The following is a 21,407-nucleotide window of genomic DNA, read 5'->3' on the forward strand; positions in this document are numbered from 1 at the left end:
CTTGTTCTCGCTCAGCTTTCTTGCTCTAACTGAGACCTGGATCACGCCAGACAATACCACCACACCTGCGGCTCTGTCAGAAGTGTACTCTTTCTCTCACACTCCCAGAGCTGCGAGGCAGGGTGGTGGTACTGGCCTGCTAATTTCCCCAAAATGGAAATACACTCTTGTCTCGGTTCCTCAGTTCTCCCCGTCCTCTTTCGAATTTCATGCGGTTACTGTCACTTATCCGGTCAAGCTCACCATTGCTGTTGTGTATCGCCCACCGGGGCCTCTTGGTCAGTTCTTGGAAGATCTCGACACATTCGTCTCGCACTTCCATGATGATGGAATCCTGCTCGGAGACTTTAACATCCAGACTGATAAATTAGAACCGCTTCTTTCCTTCCTCTCCTCCTTTGACCTTTTCCACTCCTCTTCTCCTCCCACCCACAACCAGCTGGATCTTATCTTCACTAGACACTCTTCTACTGCTAACCTCTCCGTCACTCCCCTCCAGCTCTCTGACCACTTTTTCATGTCTTACACCCTCTCCCTCTCCTCTCCCCCCGTACTTCCACCACCTACCCACATGGTTTCTACCCGTAGTCATCTCCGCTCCCTCTCCCTGGCTGATCTTTCCTCTTCTGTTATCTCTGCTTTCCCTGACCTTGAATCCTTCTCTCTGCTATCCCCTGATATTGCTACTGATCTTCTCCTCTCCACCCTTTCCTCTTCTTTGGACAACCTCTATCCCTTCACCTCCAGGCCGGCCAACCCCACCTGCCCCATGGCTGTCGGACTGAGTGCGTACTGACAGACGGAGCCTAAGAGAGGCTGAGCGTAAATGGAGAAAAGGCAAACTCCCGGGAGACCTTCTTAACTTCCAAGCTCTTCTTTCCACTTTTTCCACTGCTCTTTCTACTGCTAAAGCTGCCTTCTTTCGCTCCAAAATCCTAACCTCTGCTTCCAATCCTAAAAAACTCTTTGAAACTTTCTCTTCACTCCTCCAACCCCCACCCCCTTCTCCCTGACGATTTCGCCAACTTCTTTGACAAGAAGGTAAATGATATCAGATCCTCCTTCTCTCAGCCCCCCTGTCCACCCTCTCCCCGTCCACCCTCTCCCTCTCTACCATCTCCAGCTCTTCCCCCGCAGCTCTCCCGCCCCTCTGCATGCCCCATCTTACCCTATCTTGCTCCCCTCTCCCCCAACGAGGTCCTCAACCTTGTTACATCTAACCGCCCCACCACGTGCTCCCTTGACCCGATCCCCTCCCCTCTTTTTCAGTCTATTGCGACTGAACTCCTTCCTTTCCTCACCCACCTCATCAACACATCTCTTGTTTCAGGATGCTTTCCCACAGCTTTCAAGACTGCTAGAGTCACCCCCTTTCTGAAAAAACCATCACTTGACCCCTCTGATGTCAAGAACTTCAGACCGGTTTCTCTTCTACCCTTTCTTTCCAAAACACTTGAACATGCTGTCTTTCCTCAACTATCCTCCTATCGCCACCAAAACAACCTCTTGGACCCCCACCAGTCCGGGTTCAAAGTGGGTCACTCGACTGAGACAGCCCTCCTTGCGGTGACGGAGTCGCTTCACGCAGCGAGAGCTAACTCGCTCTCCTCTGTCCTGATTCTCCTGGACCTGTCTGCGGCGTTTGACACTGTTAACCACCAGATCCTCCTATCCACCCTCGAGGGGATGGGCGTCTCAGGCTCTGCACTCTCCCTGTTTGCATCCTACCTGACAGGTCGATCCTACCAGGTGACATGGAGGGGGGCTGTGTCGGAACCACGCATGCTGACTACGGGGGTTCTGCAAGGCTCAGTCCTGGGCCCCCTTCTCTTCTCGCTCTACACAACATCTCTGGGTTCTGTTATTCGCTGGCATGACTTCTCTTACCATTGTTATGCCGATGACACCCAGCTGGTCTTGTCATTTCCCCCCGGGGACACTCAAGTGGAGGCACGCATTGCTGCGTGCTTGGCTGACATCTCGAAGTGGATGACGACACACCACCTCAAGCTCAACCTGGACAAAACCGAGCTCCTGTTCCTCCCGGGGAAGGGTTGCCCGCACCGAGAACTGTCCATCACCATTGATGATACCGTGGTGACGCCAACTCGAACTGCGAGAAACCTGGGTGTGACCCTGGACGACCAACTGTCGTTCTCAGCAAACATTGCATCGGTTACACGCTCCTGCAGATTCCGATACAATGATAACGATAAGTGAAAACCTAACGTATATGTCGGGTGCACTGTAACAGTTGTTAAACTGCAGTTTTCAGGAAGTAAAGTGTTCCGTTCAAAACCAGACGTGTCTTGGTCGTCATTAGAAGCTCCACTTCACAACAACTGCTGTGCTCCGCTCTTTTTTTTTTCTCAAACATCTCCGCGACTTATTGAGTGACGTAATAATCGCGCGACACAACAAATCGATAATGAAATTTGATAATCGATAATGAAAACTATTTTAACAATCGATGATTATCGATTTTATCGATTCGTTGTTGCAGCCCTAATCGTGACTTTACTGTTGTAGATATTACTGTTGCTGTTTTAAGAACATTTTGGTGTATTTAAAAAAGTAAATCAATTCTAATCCCGTTCTCAATTCATCTTCTTTTTTAAAACAATATATTAAAATGCAGTTATTGAGCAATAACTCAAAGAACCAAACCGATAAGGAGTATCAACAAGAATAGTAGTATCAATAAAATCCTAACGATACCCATCCCATATATGGGCATAAGGCATTTTACTCGTGCACTTTTCAAATGTCAATGTGAACATTTTAAGTCACAAATGGTGATGAAATTGTACGACTCCAGTATAACTGCAAATCAGTTATGAAGTTTGATTTATTTAAAACTAGATAAGCACACATCGTACAGGTATGTTTAGTGTTTGATGAATGAATACAATCCACAATTGGCTCCCGTCTAGACCACAAGCACATCAGACACGCTCTTCACTGGCACGTCTCACGCAACAGCTACGCCCTCATTATCATCCACGCAGCCGTCCGCACGCTATACTGCAGTTCATTGTTCATGTTGACTGAATCAAAAGTGCAAGAAGTTCAGCAGCAGACAGATGAGTGTTTCTGACTGCTGTTTAGAAGCACACTAAAACCAATGAACAGATAAATAACACACCATGGTGTAGACATAGGTATAGTATGGAGACATTTTTCAGAGTTTGTCAATGTTTTTGTTCACTGTCAAAAGATAAAATAAAGTCATAGCAATGTATGTCTCCAAAAAAGTGACTAAATACTTGACAACAGTTTGAATTATACAGATACCAGATGTTTTCAGTAGCACGTATAGGTGCAGCGGCCGTGGTGATTGGATCAAGTGCAGCCTACTCCTGGCTGTCTGAACTGAAAATCAGATGGATGAAATAAGACTTCAGGTGAACCCAGCAAAGGGACTGTTGTGGGCACATCTTTACAGGGACCTGGCTCCATCGCAGATCAAGATGCACTTGGAGGGCGGACGCAGGACCTCCGGTGCGATGAGAGGAGGCGGACTCTCTTTAAATGATGCTTGGTGGTTGGGACAGCGTTGCCCTGATGTAACATTCTTTATGTTGTTATGACTGGCTCGGAAGTCGCAACATAAGGGGGGACACGACACCAAGTCAGAGCCAAAAAAAGCAAAGGTGACAGTTTATTACAGGACACTGAAGACCAGGGTCTGATGCCAGGCAGGTGAGAGAGAGCGAGGGTAGAGCAAGGAGGCGCTTATATAGGTCAAACCCACACCTTCATCCAGCTGCCCTCAATCACTCATCAGGGAGCTGCACCTAACTCAAAGACATAGTTCTAGGTGCACACATTCACATGACACACGATAACACACAATGTATGTGCGTGACACACGCACACACATTCACAGCAGGATATATAATTATACGTAACAATGTTAAGATGTCAGTCGTATTAGCTGCCCAAAGAATTGTTTTGTTGCTGCCGTTTACATTCCCCCTGATGAAGTGCTTTCCCGAACTTGTTGACTTTACTAGAAAATTGCGTGGAAACCCGTTGTCTCAAACCGTTTAAGTTTTTACACATGGAGGAACTAAACAGGTCAAGTTGTGTTAACATAGAACCTCGAATGGATGCAGTAGACAAATGTAAGTTGAATCCAGTGTTTTAATCAGTGTCCTTCTCAACTGTCTGTAGCGAGACCATGTCCCGTCATGTTATTGCCTTTCTAATATCGCTCCACCGCTTGCTTTTCCGGTCATATGTAGGGCCTCGTGGATGTGCCTCTTGAAGCGATGTCTGACCCTTTGGCTTCCCTGGTTCACTGTTGCAACTGACAACCGTGAATCAGAAGACCTTAGTCTCAAACTGCATTCAAACACATTGAGTGCCGAGGTGACGGCCGTTGCTAGTGTAGTCACTGGCAACAACAATGGCTACGTTGGATTTTTTTACACAGCTCCTCTTTTGGACACAAATTCCTCTGGTGTTGAGTTAGTTTTGGCGTATTAATTGTTGTGTTACAGAGTTCTAACCATGAGTGAGAAGGTTCTGCAGATAATAAGGAGCCCTCTCAATGTACTCTGAGTCATCCTGGCCGTAATGCCGTATTCACACCAAACATTCGCGCCGCCGGTCTCGCCGGGGACTATTTGTAGCAACAGTATTTACAGTAGTCATTGAATACTTTGTCACTAACTGTGTAGCTGCCATAACAAGCAACCTTAAAACATTTTGTTCATCGAAGCAGATATAGTACAAAACCATGATTCAAAATGTCCTTATCTATGTCTTGATATATTGCTTATGAATGCTAAACGGGACGACGAAGGTGTGACCACATAATGATATTAACACTGGTGCCAGCAGTCATCTGAACCTGAACGTGCACTGGCTTCATGTTGGTAAGAGATTTGGGCATAAAAGTGAGTCACTACACCGTTGGCCTCGCATGGGAAACCTTCTTCCTCTTTCTCTTAAATCTAGCGCAGACAGTTGACTGTAGTCTTTTTAAAGGGAAACACATGTTGGGGAACCTGAAACATTTTGCCCTGATACCAGAGGACCACAGACATATGAATGACATCACTATGGTGTAATTATTTGCATATTGAAAAAGCTGTTCAGTCAAACAATGTTGGAGGAAGCCATATTTCTGTTCTCCTGTCCCTTACAGCCCTCATAATTATATTCTACTATTCTCCTTTTCTTTTCTTGCGAGGATCAAAAATGCAGACAGGCCCCTAACTATTAACTCTGCTACTTGGAGCAGCATCCTGTTGCCTCTGGCTAAGTTCACACCATAGAGTTTTATGGAAGACTTTGTTTCACAGACTTCAGACACAATGTATTGTCCTAATGAACTGATGGAAGGCTGGGAGGGAGAGAGAACATAGCAACACGACACTGGCTGCTAAAAAGAGGGCAAAAGAGGAAGATGGCAAAAAAAGGAGAAAACAAAGGCCCACACCCACACGCACACACACGCACACACACACACACACACACACACACACACACACACACACACACATATATATAGACAGAAGTGATGGAGAAAGCGACATAGTGAGAATTTGTTCTCAATCTCCTACTGTACAGGAAGAATGGAAACAGACTTATAACACAAAACTCAAGAGTGAAACCTCCTGAAACAATGCACAGTTCAAAACAAGAAATCAGACTTTAAAAAAAAAAACCTCGACAAATAACTTCCATGGACTTTTAACGTTAAACGTGTTACCTTATGAAATATGTTTACTGTCTTATTATCACTGGTTTGACTTTGCTGTATAATTCTCACTGGCTCCAAGTTCAAGTTTATGCTTTGGATGCTGTTGATACTGTAACTCTTTTTGTTAAATATCTGACACCCAGTCGACAGATGAATTTGTACATGAGATTTCTTAAAACTGTTTGGAAAGTGTTGACTCGTGCAGCCACAAACATTTCACCAGCACTACTCCATCTCGCTCTCTTTAAAAGTATTCTCATGGCGTCATTGTACGCTACTTGAAGTCTCTGTAGACTCTTTGTTCTGTAGTTTGACCACAAGTGTGCAGTGTAGAGTGGAGTACAATATGCTCTGAACAGAGACATCTTCACTCCATCTGTACACAGACCAGACTTGCATGAGAGACTGTTTGCTTGTTCATACATCATACGACATTGCCTGGAAATGTCGTTATCATCAGACATGTATTTTACTACTGGCGTTGTATTTGATGTCATGTTCCACACCGTACACAGTACATATAGTGAGGAGCTGCTGAAGACCAGCGCTAGAAGGACTAAAGATCACCAGATCATCTGCATACACGATGTGATTAACCAGAGTATTACCCATCATGCACCAGTATTACAAGCTTTCAGTTGCTTGGTTAGATCATCAATATACAGATTAAACAGAACTTGTCTGACACCATTGCTAACCCCTAATGGGGCTGACACACTTTTACCCCATTTTACTTGCATACTCTGGTGCGCATACCAGTAAGCCAGAATTCTCACTATGTATGTGGGGACACCTCTTTGGCTCAGTTTAAAAAATAATTTACTATGATTAACACGATCAAAAGCTTTGGAGGCATCAATAAAACACATAAGAAGTGATGAGTTTTGACCTCTGTATTTGTTTACAATGTCCTTTAAGGCATATAAACACAAGTCAGTGCCATGTTTGGCTTTGAAGCCGAACTGGTTATCTGTGGAGGTGATGCAGTCCTGTATTCTGTCCAGCAGAATTCTTTCTAGGACTTTTGACAGGACGCTGGCCAAAGCAATGGGCCTGTAATTCTCTAGGCTACATACTTTACCAGCTTTGTTTTTAATGACTGGCACTAAGAGAACAGACAGCATTGAGTCTGGTAACAAGCCGTGAATCATGAAGCCAGTAAAACAAATAGCGAGGAGAGGAGCTAACCTCGGACGAGCATATTTAAGGTGTTCAGCAGTAATATGGTCTAAACCACTTGCTTTGCCTTCAGGCAGTTTATTGATAGCTTTGTGCACCTCATATGATGTAATTGCCATTGATTCATTACTCTCAGAACTGTCCACGCAATACAAATCACTGTTGATGCAGTTAAATAAGGTGCTATAATGCTGTCGCCATAACTCAGCAATGTTGTCTGTTCCTGAGATTCCATCTATAGTGCATGGTAAAGATGTTTTACTGTTAAGATTAATGTAGATTGTGTTCAATCGTTTTTTGTTTTGTTTTTATAAATAGAGACTGATACAGTAGGTCCATCTATCCATAACCGATAGAACAGCTATGGTGAGAAAGGGTTGACTCACTGTTTTGTGTTTCTTTGTTCTTTACCACCACATCCCCATGTGGGAAGGGTTTAGAACAGGCGATGAAGCACAGCCCTGTGACGCTCCTCTACTAATTATTCTGTCCGTTAATACAGGGTTAAAGAACCTTACAACTTTTTAAGACCCTTTTAATACCATGTCGAAGGCAAGTGTGATAAAAGAAAGACAGCATGACAGAAAGCAGTCGTAAAAATGATCAATTCATTGAAGTCGTTCTTGAATCGACGTTTGTTCCCCTGTGATGAGACGATGAGCGCCCTTGCTGCTGTGACTGATGGTGCTCACTGAAGCTCATCAAAAAGAAGGATGGAGGAGGAACAGCCTCCTGCAGCACAATCTAATGTCACAGCAATCACACTTTTAGTTTATAGGTAACACTTTCTGACGGCCCGCAATCACACAAAAGCATTTTAGAGGTAAAGGCCTTTTTTTTTAACAAACTAAATAAAATGCTTTTTTAAGACTTTCCAAGACGGACCATTACTGTTTTATAGCAGAGAGATATGTATCGAAGATATATATATGTTCATAAACTGTGTTTTCTAAAAGCTATGTATTCTAATACGGAAACTTAAAAGGTCCGGAGTAAGACTGTGGAAGAATAAACACAAAGCGTGTGGAAGATGAATAGGAAACGGAGGAGCAAGACTCTTGCGTGAGGAGGAGAAACAACTATAAAACTATAAAACTGAAGACTTCACAACTTGCTACTGGGCAGATGACAGCATGTGACCCCCGTAGAGTGGAAAGCAAAGAGAGAGAGAGATTCATATAATGAGACATATTGAGAGACAGAGACAGAGAGACAGACAGAGAGAGAGAGAGAGAGAGAGAGAGAGAGAGAGAGAGAGAGAGAGAGAGAGAGAGAGAGAGAGACAGAGACAGAGAGAGAGAGAGACAGAGAGAGAGGGAGAGAGACAGAGAGAGAGAGACATGGAGAACACATCAATTAAAACAAGTCATAAACAGTAGGGGGTCACTTTATATTTGCTTGTTAAACTTGACCCATGCGGTGCAAAAACACATAGGTGCTTAGTTTCGAAGTGCAACTGAGATACTGCTGAGCTTTGTGTGTGTGTGTGTGTGTGGGGGGGGGGGGGTTGGCATCATCCACTAATGCAACAGTCGGACCGATATAATTGGCTGATAGTCTCGTTGTCCGCCGCCAATGTTTGCGAGTCAGACAAGTGGACGTGTGAGAATATGTGATGTCATTGCTTTACTGCTTTTTCATTTGTTGATTTTGATAAATTATTTTATTTATTTTTCTGTGTATTTTTATCGTTTCAACAGTTTTTTCCCCGTTTCATCTATTGTAGTTTTATCTTAGTTGTCGTGCTTTGTTCAGCCTCACTGCTGAGCTTTCTGTTTATTATTGTCTTGCTTTTGCTGCTTTGTCTGTCAAAGCACTTTGTAAACTCTGTTTTTAAAAGGTGCTGTATAAATAAAGTTATTGTTGTTATTAATATATTGCCTGCTTACTTCTGTTAAAGGATAGGTGTGTAAGATTTAGTGACATCTGGTGGTGAGTCATAGATTGCAACCGACTATGAATTTGTGTATTTGGAGGAGCTCGGCTCTGACAGAGCGGGCAGAGCAGATGCGGCGTGATAATAAAGTACACTTTAACATTTAAAATACTTGTAAAAAGTACCTGTAATGTCGGGGCTTATCAATACTCCCCCTTTCATTTTACCGGGTTTTGGCACTCATCACTTACCTTCAGCTCAAATGCAAAAGGCTCAAGCTAGAGCCGGTGTTCTGGTTCTGGACCGCTGTAGAAACATGGCGGTGCAACATGGACCCACTTCCTACGTTGATATCAATAGCTCTTAGTTCTAAGCGAATGAAAGCACAACGATTCTTACTTTCAGGTGATTATACACTGATGAACATGTAGTTATGAATATTTTAATCCCCCTAAATGTTACACACTGTTTCTTTAGTATAGGAGATGTAGTACCGAGTAATTAGTGTCCTTCGTGTCTTGTTTGGTGAGTTGAGCCAAGTTGACGTCAATCTGGAAACAGTAAGATGTGCCAGGATGTAGCAGCATGTTTTTATGTTTCTTTGGAATCGGCTCTAATAAAAGCACATATCGGTCGGGGGGCGCGGTGTGTGCAGCTCATGGCCGGAGGCAGCGAAAGGAAAGTAACGTCAGCTCCAACTCTTTCACTTTATAAACTTTCTACCACTGAGTTCAGCTCATAGCAGCTGATGTCATACCACCTCGTCTCGCCCCCCGCCCCCCCCCCCCCCCCCCCCCCCTCCTCTCCAAGCCTGGCTGGCGGTGTAAAGCTGTCACCTCAGCTCACCTTCCAGGCGCTCGGTCCAACTATCCGGGGTGATATGCAAAGATCGGTCACTCGTTTTCTCGATACATGCTTGAGCAGAAGGGGGAAGAAACACAGAATACATAACACATGAAAAGCCACAAGTCCACCTGGTTGGTCTTTGGAACTGTATTGCTGTTAGTCACATGAGTATAAGGTACTGTTCGTTAAAAACCCAACACAATGGCTTTGGTGAAAACCGTTCCTCTCTCCCCTGAGGAGAACCAGTCAACAAGTCGCTACAAGTACCTGTTTGCCCTCTCCATCTGCCTCCCTGTGATGTTCAGGTACATTCCTCTCTGACACCTGGAAGCTGAGGGCTCAGCACAGGAAGGTAAGGGCCTAAACAAACACGGAAGGTGTCCCGGTGGATCTGTGGCTTCGGGCCCACACCCTGCACACTTGTGGGTACGGTGGAGCGCGATATGAGAACATGGACGTCTGTTTTGACCTTCCCCACTGAAAGTCACGTTTTTCTTCAGTCCTGTTTATGGAGAAAAGAACCACACACACACACACACACATCTGGGAGATGACTTTGTATAAAGGGCAGTTGCTCAAACTGTGGTCCGTTTGCATTTTGTTGAAATCATCCAAGGACCATTTCAATACTTCACTCTCAATAGCCTACAGGTGCGTCAGAGGAAGGTGTAAAACAACGAGAAGAACTCCCACACGATGCCTTGCTTACGGCAGGAAATACTTATTTGATTACAGCTTTGCAAATGCTAAACCGTTCCTTTCAATGACCAAAGTCACAAAGGAAAATATTCGGGAAGTTTCTGAGGTCGTTGTATCTACAGAGACAAAAACGTTGGCATTGTGCTTTCTTTCTGCAAGTGACGGATGGGCTGAATGTGGGCTTTTGCATTCGGTCAGAGCAAGTGATGTAGCACAGCAAGCGACGCGCAGAGCAATTGACGTAATATGTCGCGCGACCGTTATAGTGAAATACTTGACATAATAACGCGTCTATTAGTGTGAGTGTCAAACGCAGTACTTGAAACGTAACGTTGTTTTCCGTACCGTTGTTTTCCGTAACGTTGTTTTCCGTAACGTTGTTTTCCGTAACGTTGTTTTCCGTAACGTTGTTTTCCGTAACGTTGTTTTCCGTAACCTTGTTTTCCAGAACCTTGTTTTCCGTAACTTTGTTTAACGTAACGTTGTTCTATGCAGCGTTGATTTCCGCAGCGTTGTTTTCAGTCGCATTGTTTTTACATAACCTTGTTACGCTTGTAACATATATTTACATAAGACTACATTGTTAACATTGTTCGCAAGTGTCCTTCTCTCTGCTTTAATTGTTGGAATGCTGTTAAGCATTAAGCATTCTTCTCTCTCTCTCTCTCTCTCTCTCACTCACTAATTCTTTCTTCTCTCTCTCTCTCTCACTCACTAATTCTTTCTTCTCTCTCTCTCTCTCACTCTAATTCTTTCTTCTCTCTCTCTCTCTCTCTCTCACTCACGAATTTTTTCTTCTCTCTCTCTCTCTCACTCACTAATTCTTTCTTCTCTCTCTCTCTCTCTCACGAATTCTTGCTTCTCTCTCTCTCTCACTCACGAATTCTTTCCTCTCTCTCTCTCTCACTCACTAATTCTTTCTTCTCTCTCTCTCTCTCTCACTCACTAATTCTTTCTTCTCTCTCTCTCTCACTCACTAATTCTTTCTTCTCTCTCTCTCTCTCACTCACTAATTCTTTCTTCTCTCTCTCTCTCTCTCTCTCTCTCTCTCCCTCTCTCTCACGAATTCTTTCTTCTCTCTCTCTCTCTCTCTCTCTCTCTCTCTCACTCACTAATTCTTTCTTCTCTCTCTCTCTCTCACTCTCTAATTCTTTCTTCTCTCTCTCTCACTAATTCTTTCTTCTCTCTCTCTCTCTCTGTCTGTCTCTCTCTCATACAATCATTCAGGTCTTAGAGACTTTTAGAGGACCCCCCCCCCCCCACACACACACACCCCATTTCAAAATAAAAGCCCCAAAGAGTGAATTCTAATTGAAATGCTTGCGATGAAGCCAGGCATTTAATAACCTCTGTTTATGTGTGTCAGACATTATGATTATGTATCCTCTCCCCCACCCAGCACCACCCTTTCAAAATAAAAGCCCCATGGATTAACTGTATTTAAACAAGCTCAAAATTTGGCTTTTTTGTTAAAAAAATGAATGCTCTTACTAATACTGCGACAACTACTACTGCTGCTGCTAATATAGTATTACTACAACTGCTACTACTACTTCTACTATAACCTTTGCTGTTGCTGCTATTCCTACTACTGCTACTACTGCTACCATCAATATTATTACTACCACTACTGCTATTACTACCACTACTACTATTACTTGTACGACAACTGCTACTACTACTGCTATTCATGCAACTAAAAGTAGTAATACTACTGCAGCTATTAGTACGACTGCTACTAGTACTACTACTACTGCTACATCTTCTACTGCCATTACTATTGCTACTACTACTACTGTGATATTAAATACTATGACCAATACTACAGCTGTTACTATGACTACTGATACTACGTCTTCTACTACTTCTAATTACTAATACTTCCACTACTAATAATACTTCTACTACAACTACAACTTCTACTACTACTACAAATATCACGACTACTACTACTGGTACTTATTCTAAAGCTACTAATACTTCTACGAATAATACTTCTACTACAACTTATACAACTACAAATATCACCACTGATGAATTTTTTTAAGCCACAGAAACTGTTCAAATATCAAAATGTTCAGCTCTTTCAGGAGAGGTGTGATATGACTTTTTGTTGGAATGCTGTTAAGCATTCCAACTATTGTTCTTCAAATCTTTATTCAACTTCTTCTATTTCTTCCATCGCACCGCTTCTCCTCCTTCATTTTTTAAGCTACAGAAACCGTTCAACGATTAAAATGTTCAGCTCTTTCACCAGAGGTCTGCTATGACTTTTTATACGCCATTTTAAAAATAAAAGCCCCACAGAATGAATCATAACTGAAATGCCTGTGATAAGCCTGGCATTTAATAACCGGTTTGTGTTTATCTAACAGAAACCATTCAACCATCAAAATGTTCAGCTCTTTCACCAGAGGGGTGCTATGACTTTTCATATTTCTAACCTTTAAACTTTTTGAATGATTAAGCTTTTTATTTACAATGGGATCTCTATGGAGAATATTTTCAAATGGCTTCAGGCACACAGGTGTTCGCGATTGAGCCAATTAGTGATGTTGATAAACACACAGACTCACAGACACATGCGCACATACACTCCTCTCCCTCTCTCTCTGTGTCTCTCTCTCATACAGCCATTCAGGTCTTAGGGATCTTCAGAGGTCTTTCCCCCCTCCTCCACCCCCCCCCCCCACACACACACACGCACACACACACCATTTTAAAATAAAAGCCCCACAGAATGAATCCTAACTGAAATCCTTGTGATGAGCCTGTCATTTAATAACCTCTGTTGTGTCAAACATGATGATTATGTCTCCTCTCCCCCTCCCTCCCCCACCCAGCCCCACCCTTTCAAAATAAAAGCCTCATGGATTAACTGTATTTCAACATTAAACTCAAAATTAGGCTTTTTTGTTGAAAAAATGAATGCTCTTACTAATACTGCGACAACTACTACTACTGCTAATATTTCTAGTATTACTACGACTACTACTACTTCAACTTTTGCTGTTGCTACTATTACTACTACTGCTACTGCTATCACTGCTACCATAAATATTATTACTACCACTACTGCTATTACTACCACTACCACTACTATTATTACTGATACCACAACTGCTAATACTGCTATTCCTGCTACTACCAGTACTAATACTACTACAGCTATTAGTACGACTGCTACTGCTACTTCAAAAACTGACTTTACTATTACTACTACTACTTATTATCCTCCTACTACTGTTATATAAAATACTACGACCACTACTACAGCTATTACTTACTGATACTACTACTTCTACTACTTCTTCTAATTACTAATACTTCGACTACAACTTCTATATACTACTGCGACTACAAATATCACTACTGCTACAGCTAGTACTTATTCAAATGCTACTAATACTTATACTGCTAATAATACTTCTACTACAACTTCTACTACTACTACAACAAATATCACTACTGCTGGAATTCTTTTAAGCTACAGAAAACGTTCAAATATCAAAATGTTCAGCTCTTTCAGGAGAGGTGTGATATAACTTCATATTTGTAATCTTTCAACTTTTTGAATTATTAAGCTTTTTGCAATTTTTTAAAAATTGGATATCTATTTTCAGCAATGTTTGATGTTTAATGTTTGAGATTCATTTCAGCTTTCAGCATTCCAACGCATTTTCAGCAGGAAATGCATTTTCTAGTTCCTCATCACGCCCTCTTTTTGTTGGCTAACCTGTGGGTTTGGTTGGTTGAGAGCTTGGAGAGCAGCTTGTTTGTTGCACACACACACACACACACACACACACACACGTCTCTCCTCCCCTCTCCAACTGTGTGCCACATGAAAGCAGTGTACACCCGTCTCGCTCTGTGTTATTAGTATCCAGAGACTCCAGAGTGTCTGCTCCACTGTCACCTCCCACAACCTCCTTTACACGCACTCTGTATGTGTGTGTGTGTGTGTGTCTATAATATATAGATGGGTGCAACCTGTATCTATTGTCTGACTCACTCTGATGGGCAGACCAGCAAAGCCCCGTCAGCACACTTTCAACATCTTTGTGTGTGTGTGTGTGTGTGTGTGTGTGTGTGTACTGCACACGCAACAACACGCTGAAAATAATACACTAGTAGCTGATTCAAACATAGCCATTTTTATTTTTTAACTGAAAAAAAGCTCCTAAGGCACAAACTGCTGTGCCAACTTTGCTCTACAGTTGACACTATAAATAAAAAAACCTGAGTACAGCACATGTTTTAAAATAGAAAATAGAAACTTGTTTTTTTTATGTTTTAGCACCAACTCGCCGTCGCTTTCCTCTTGATTGTTTTTTATAAGTGGTCAAAGCCCTTTTAGGGTTTTAACCATGACCATCACTTTACTTATCATGAAGTCGAGCACTGCTCAGCCTGTGAAAACTGCTGTATGATGGCCTCTGTGGCTCTGGAGGAGCTTTGTCAATTTACCCTGATGATGTCATAGTGATGTCATCAGGGTTAACTTGGTTGAGGGTTGGAGATTTCAAATTTGAAAACAGAAAGCCTGCGTTTCACAGGACACATGGAGTTTGAAGGATTCGGGTGTTTATCAAGCAAGGGGGGGGGTCTAATGAAAGATGCTACATTACATTGCATCATGGGAGTTGTAGGATGCAGCATTTTCGGAGCTTGACTCGTACGAAGGGATAACGGTCGGGATATCTCGGCCGACGGGGCTTCAGTTTCACCCGTTCTATTTCAAAATGGGAAACGCAAAGTGAGACACTGAACATAAATCAATCAAACATAAATTACGGGCAGATTCCAATAATCCGCCATGATAAACTGCACAGGCGGTAGAATTCTCATTCTGTGTTCTGCGTTTGGCTGATATCAATGTTATATTTGAAAAGGTTATCAGCCTTTCAGTGTTGTCCGCCTTCAACATGATCTGTACATGTAAAGCCCAACATATCTTGAAGTTTGCCGTGCTGGTGGGGCGGGCTTTCATTTGCTGCAAAGTCTGGAAGATGTCAGTAGTATTCTGTTTTAGAGGGAGAATTCTATGTCAGAGGTCCCTTTCCAGAAGAGGAAATGAACGAAAGACTTATTTTGGCATAAATATGGTCATATTTAAAATATGAATATTGTATTATCAGCAATTTCAAACAACTAAATCTGTCTCAGCACTGCAAAAGGACACAGCAGTCACCCGCTAATCTCCAGAAGTTCATATGAGTTCCTAAACTTCAAAGCTGAGGAAAACAGGGCAACTGAGGCAAACATGTGTTTGACAACACGTGTGTCTGAGTTTTTACAGTTATGACTTGTGTCTGATGATCACTGTCAGGTGTTTCTGTTCCCAAAGAGCGCTCCGAATCATCCCCCCGAAAAAACTAAACCCCACAGGTGTTCGAGCGCAGGACTCCGGTCAAACTGTTGCGCAGAGCCCGTGTTTCAGCGTCAGTAGACGGCTCCCAGACTCTGTGCGGCCGACGGCGCCGTCAGTGGTGTGTGGTGCGTCGGGCCTGACTGTTGCAGACCTAATTGGGCACCCTGCTGCTGGTACCAGTTCTGGTGCGTGTAGTCTCCCATGCAGGCGGGTGAGGGATCCACGGGAGGCTGATAGGGACCCTGCCCTCTGGCGGTGGGATCCACCAATGCACTACTCTTCATGCTGCTGCCGCTGCTTGTGTTGTTGTTGCTACTGCTGCTGCAGTCGTTGTTGTTGTTGCTGTTTTCCCACACAGCTGGGGATGGAGGAGAGTTGCAGGCCATAGAATCGCTGGCATCCGGACTGTGCTCGAGAGGCATTTCCCCGAGCGGAAACTCTCCGTTCTTGTAGAGCTTCTTGAACTTGGAGCGACGGTTCTGGAACCAAATTTTGACCTGGAGGAAGGAGCATCAAATGGTGAGACTACTTCAAGCAGTTAACGGACAAACGCGAAGCAATATCAATTGAAATGCCAATATTTACTCGTGTGTTAGCTCCAGTTTGGTCTCCACCAACTCCTTAAGGTGAAATATCTGCCACTTTAGCGGCTTACTGTCCAACTATGATTTGTTTCTGCTAAAAACAGCTGCCTGTCGAGGCTGGGTATGAGACAGTGAAACAGATGAGTCGAAAATGAACGAAAGCAAAAGAGTTGCAAATCATCAAAACAGTTCTCTGTGAGTTGAGCTTTGAAAGCCGTCATTTGATCCATTTTGAATGGAAAACAAATCAATTAGAGCAGCTTTAAAGCCACATTACCAATATCTTTAACTTCTTTTTGGCTAAGCGCTCATTGTTTTGGTTTCAGCAGGCAGCTGTTTTTAGTGCAAAAGCTCTGGTAAACCCACTGTACTGTACTAACTGCACAGCGCCAAACGGCAGATTGCAACTAGTTGGTGGCAACATGGTGGAGCATTCATCCGCTAAACTCACAGATATTCATCTCAGGAGGTGGAAGAGCGTGAATAATGGATTTACGTTCAGCAGGATGATGTCGATTTAGCTTGTTCCTCTACCACCGAGTACAGCAGCAATCTGTTCTGCTGGCTTGCTTTATTAAATTGATATCCACGACCAGGTGCAATATTAATCCATGTTGTTGCCCTACTTGTTTTCTGATAAGTTCCTTCATTTAAACTGCTCCTCAATTGGATCTACTTAAGAGTTGTTGCCACAAAAATAAAATTTCTTTCAAAAAGGTTTGTTCATAACAATAATAATGCTTTTCACTCGTGATAAACCAGCGTACATGCAACACAAGACATTATCTAAGAACCGTTTCGTGCAGCAGAGTTCTTGTCAGGCTAGAGTATGACAGCTCCTATAAGTGCGATATCACGGTACAATGAGAGCTTATGCAATGCTGTCATTCGTATCAATAGTTTATACGAATGACAGCATTACAATAACTCTCCATAAGGGCAGCAGATCAAATGACATGGTAATCTGATGTTTTGTGTTGTGTTTTCTTAGACATTGTGTCTGCAGCCCGAGCAACAATCCTGAAGAATGATTGACATCAGCCGTGATAAAACAACCCGCACCGCAAGTCTGAGGGTTGATTCATGCGGCAGTAAATCACTGAGGCAGCAAAAGTGTGACTGCATAAACAAGACCGACACAACAGAAACAACGCACAAGGCTGCCTCGGATCACTGTCGGACAAATGTATTCATATTCTTTAGATATCACATTAATATTATCTCAATTTCATTCTTTGTTTCATTCATTAGTTTCTTAGTAGCCGGCATTTATTGTATATAAAAAGTAACTGCACACTTAAACGTGTTTCGTTCAGATATAAACTAAATGATATAACTGTACTTTGATGGAACACATCCATGCTGGTGCTAATATTGACATTTTCCACCACATTTATAAAAATCGGCATCTACTTTCTGCCTGTATTTTGCTCGGCCAGTTCGGAGTATGAGCTGAGCGTTTGACCCCCTCGCTCCTCCTTACTTTTTCAGTAACCACAGCACAATCATAGCATTACAATCGCAAACCTGTTCTCTCCTCTCTGTGAGCCCGCCGGCTGCCAGCTAACGGTGCCAACTGCGCTAACAGTGCAAACATCGGATACAGTGCAGACAAAGCTAACGGCGTTAACCTCGGGAGGAGCCGGGAAGGACGGGTAGGTGCTACGCTTCCGCACTGACACGTCGATCGGGGCAGCGTTATCAGCTGTAACCGCTGTACGAACGCAGTGCAAGTGCGGCGGCCGTGAGCTAGCCAGCGGCGCGCGCTGTCGCGCACTAACATGTACTAGCGGCCGGCCCAGCTTTGTAAACGGAGCTACATCTTCACATAAAATAATTGTTATTTGATGCTATATTGATGCTCTGAATAGCGTAAAGATAATCTTTAATTATGTTCCATTATTCTGCAGTCAAAATAGATCTTGAAAATGATATCTTAGCATAAGCTATAGCTTGTAAGATCCTGCATTGCTCATAATCTTGGGACCTTTCCACCGCGTCTTCAACCTTCTTCATACATTCACCAAGAAACCGTTCACAGTGCACCGACTTCAACTATGTCAGCCACTTCAACTTCAACTAAACTTTCTGTTTTCAACTATTTCTTACTTTCACTTACTCACTTTGACTTACTTCACTTTTTAGCTATCAACATTTCAAGCGCTATCAATCCTTACATATCACCTGACGACTATTCTCAACGCACGTAAACTATGGCTTACGGGGCATCGCAACTTCAACAGGAATTTGAGTTGCTTCGAGTTGATAAGTTCAACTGACATTTCATTTGCTTTCGTCTTTCACGCTTCTAGTGACGGTTCAGCTACTTTCACTGTTTACTAGCGATCTGACAACTAAACTTGAAATTAAAACTGCTTTCGGCTCACACACTTTTGAGGGCTTCATCTTACTCCACAACTAACACTCGAAATCTCACATGCAAAAAAACCCATTTCAACTTGTTTGCAGTGTGATGCCTGTGAGATATCTGTGAGCCTGTGAGATATCAAGCTTTCTTTTTCTCTTGGGGGCCTCACCTGTGTCTGTGTGAGGCCCATCTGTGCGGCCAGTTCGGCCCGCTCCGGCAGGGCCAGGTACTGAGCCGTCTGGAATCTCCTCTGCAGCACTGCCAGCTGGTAGCTGGAGTAGATGGTCCGGGGCTTGCGCACCTTTTTGGGCTTCCCGTTGACCATCCGAACCTCCACTTCGGGTTCCTCTTTCACTGTGGAGAGGAAACAGTAAGAAGCCGTGTAAAACTCGTGCGACGACAAGGCAGGGAGTTTTCCGTGTGTTTGTGGAACCTTAAGATCAAAATGTCAGGGTACTGTCAACTTCCTCTGTAACAACCTGCAAGAGAGGGTTTTTTCCAGACAAGTCCTTTTCTCCAAACAATGAAATGAACTCGCATGGCAGTTTGTGCAGAAGAAGTTGTAGCACAAAAATAGCCACGGCCTCTGCAACCCCGAAATTTCAAAGAAATTCCGGCAGCCCTCTGAACTTGTAATTTTGGTCTGAGTGTCTCCCACAGCCGGGGAGGGAGACAGAGATTTATAGGTGCTTTCATGGAGCCTGGAGGCAATGCTTGTATACATCTCTCCCCGTTTGTGCTGTTATTCTCATAACCAACTTCTCTTTTTTTCCCCTCTTGTAGACAGACAGACAACCGTTCTCAAAAAAAACACTTGTTTGCATTTGATCGACACATTTATTTTTTCATCAACTTCAAATGAGAAACAACACTTTTTTTTATGATCTGTATTCAAACTTTTTAGATTCAATCTTTATATTAAATGCAAGGCAGTATTGTAATATTTTGTATATTTATGCATTTACAACTACTTACAAAATATTCTGTATTTTTTTTTTTTTTGGCATACAATAAGTTATATACTCTACAAACCCTTTTTTATGACTCTTTTCAACATACTATACCATAACTTCTTTCCGCTATACTATACTTTGACATTGTTTAAGATACTACACTATGTCTTTCTTCCCTTTTTTCCACATACCACACCATACTTTGACATGGTATAGTGTGCCAGTATTTATTACTAATGACCATACATTAGGGGTGTCACGGATCACTAACCTCACGGTTCGGTTCGGATCATTTTTCGGATCAACAAAGAAAAGGGGAGGAGACAAACATAACTTTGCTTTCCATTTATTAATTAAAGAACTTCAAGAACACTTAAAGCAAAGAACTTTGGGCTATAGTCTTACATGAAAACAAAAATATTGAAGATGTCCAATTTGAAACAAAATGAAATAAATAAATAAAAATAATACATTCAAGAATTCTGTTAAGTTTAAGTGAAACATGAGGTAAGTTGATATCCTCGTCCTTTCATCAATGTTGAAAGAAAGAAACAGCCAGTGAGCTAGCTTCCACTGTTTACACTGAACTGAACTGCTCAGCAACAACTTGGGTCTATGTTTACTTCCTGTCAGGTTATGCCATTCAAATACACAATAATGTTACATTACTGTGACATTATTTTCAAAAAGATGAGAATATCTCCATTGTCTGGGGAGAGGGTCGACCTTTCTGTGGTGATATTACTATTGGGCCTGTCTAGCTTCACTCTGATACTTCTGTCAGCACCTGAACCAGGTGTGTGTGTCTGTGTGACTCTCACAGAGGGGGCATGTCTACAGCGCCTGAACCAGGTGTGTGTCTGTGTGACGCTCACAGAGGGGGCGTGTCTACAGCACCGGACTAAGAATCACTCCGCCGTGGTGAAAGCAGTCTCTACAGTCTTTTCCTTCTCATAGAGGCCTGGAACAGCTTCACACTGAAGTGGGTGCGTGAGTGGATTTCATAGCGTGGCTCAAGCACTTTAACCAGATTTAGAAATCCTTTGTTTTCTACACCGGAGTGTCCCCGTCGCTGACATGCCCGATGTTTTGCCGTTGTCGTGTCTCTCTCTTTAAATAACGCCTACATACCGTAACGCTTTGTCCACCACCCTCATCAGTCATTATACGTTACACGGAAGACAAAATGTTCCCAAACTTGCGACTTAAATGACGCCGCGGCTTCTGACGTTCCTCCGCTCGCCATGACTTCACCGTTAAATGCTTCTAAGCTGCTCCGGTCACGTGAACACACTACTGCTTTATATCTGTTCACTGACACTCTGCATTGATATTCGGGGACTTGTTACTTGAAAAGGAACAGCAGCAGTAGAACTTCATTACACACTATGATGATTACGCTGTAAAAAAATAAATAAAAAAATACTCGATTGATCCGCGGTTCACGAGTGATCCGAACCGTGAGGGCTGATCCGAACGGATCGATCCGTGATCCGTGACACCACTACCATACATGTATTCATATTCAGTAGAGACTTTTCTTTATTGAGGTAATGTATTCAGTATGGCCTCGCTGGATTTTAGCAACCTTAAGGCGATTAAAAAACATACTTATAATTGGTGTTTTAATGGCTGATTCCAGTGTTTTCACACTAAATGTCTTTAAATTGGAATGCTATTGGACCAAAAGAATTCATCAAGGAATTCATGTCCAGGAATTTGAGGGTTTCAGAAAGAATCGTTACTCGAGTAATGAATGTATCATTTGAGGGGGCTTTGACCTCAGTGTTCCTGAAGCTCTGGCTACACCCCTGT

At 42.9% G+C, this 21,407-nt stretch overlaps 1 pseudogene across 1 annotated transcript in view; it reads right to left on the minus strand.

Annotated features, from left to right (window-relative positions):
- Window positions 1–14,502: 14,502 nt before the first annotated feature.
- The window catches only part of LOC306786578 (homeobox protein Dlx3b-like), a 9,003-nt pseudogene continuing 2,098 nt past the window's right edge, over window positions 14,503–21,407 (minus strand). The window contains exons 2-3 of the transcript XR_013773183.1: window positions 18,809–18,993; window positions 14,503–16,184 (exon numbers count right to left, since the gene is read on the minus strand). The product of XR_013773183.1 is annotated as a homeobox protein Dlx3b-like (transcript). The remainder of the gene's footprint in view (window positions 16,185–18,808; window positions 18,994–21,407) is intronic.

Source organism: Melanostigma gelatinosum, assembly GCF_949748355.1.
Source record: "Melanostigma gelatinosum genome assembly, chromosome: 13".
Classification (NCBI taxonomy): domain Eukaryota; kingdom Metazoa; phylum Chordata; class Actinopteri; order Perciformes; family Zoarcidae; genus Melanostigma; species Melanostigma gelatinosum.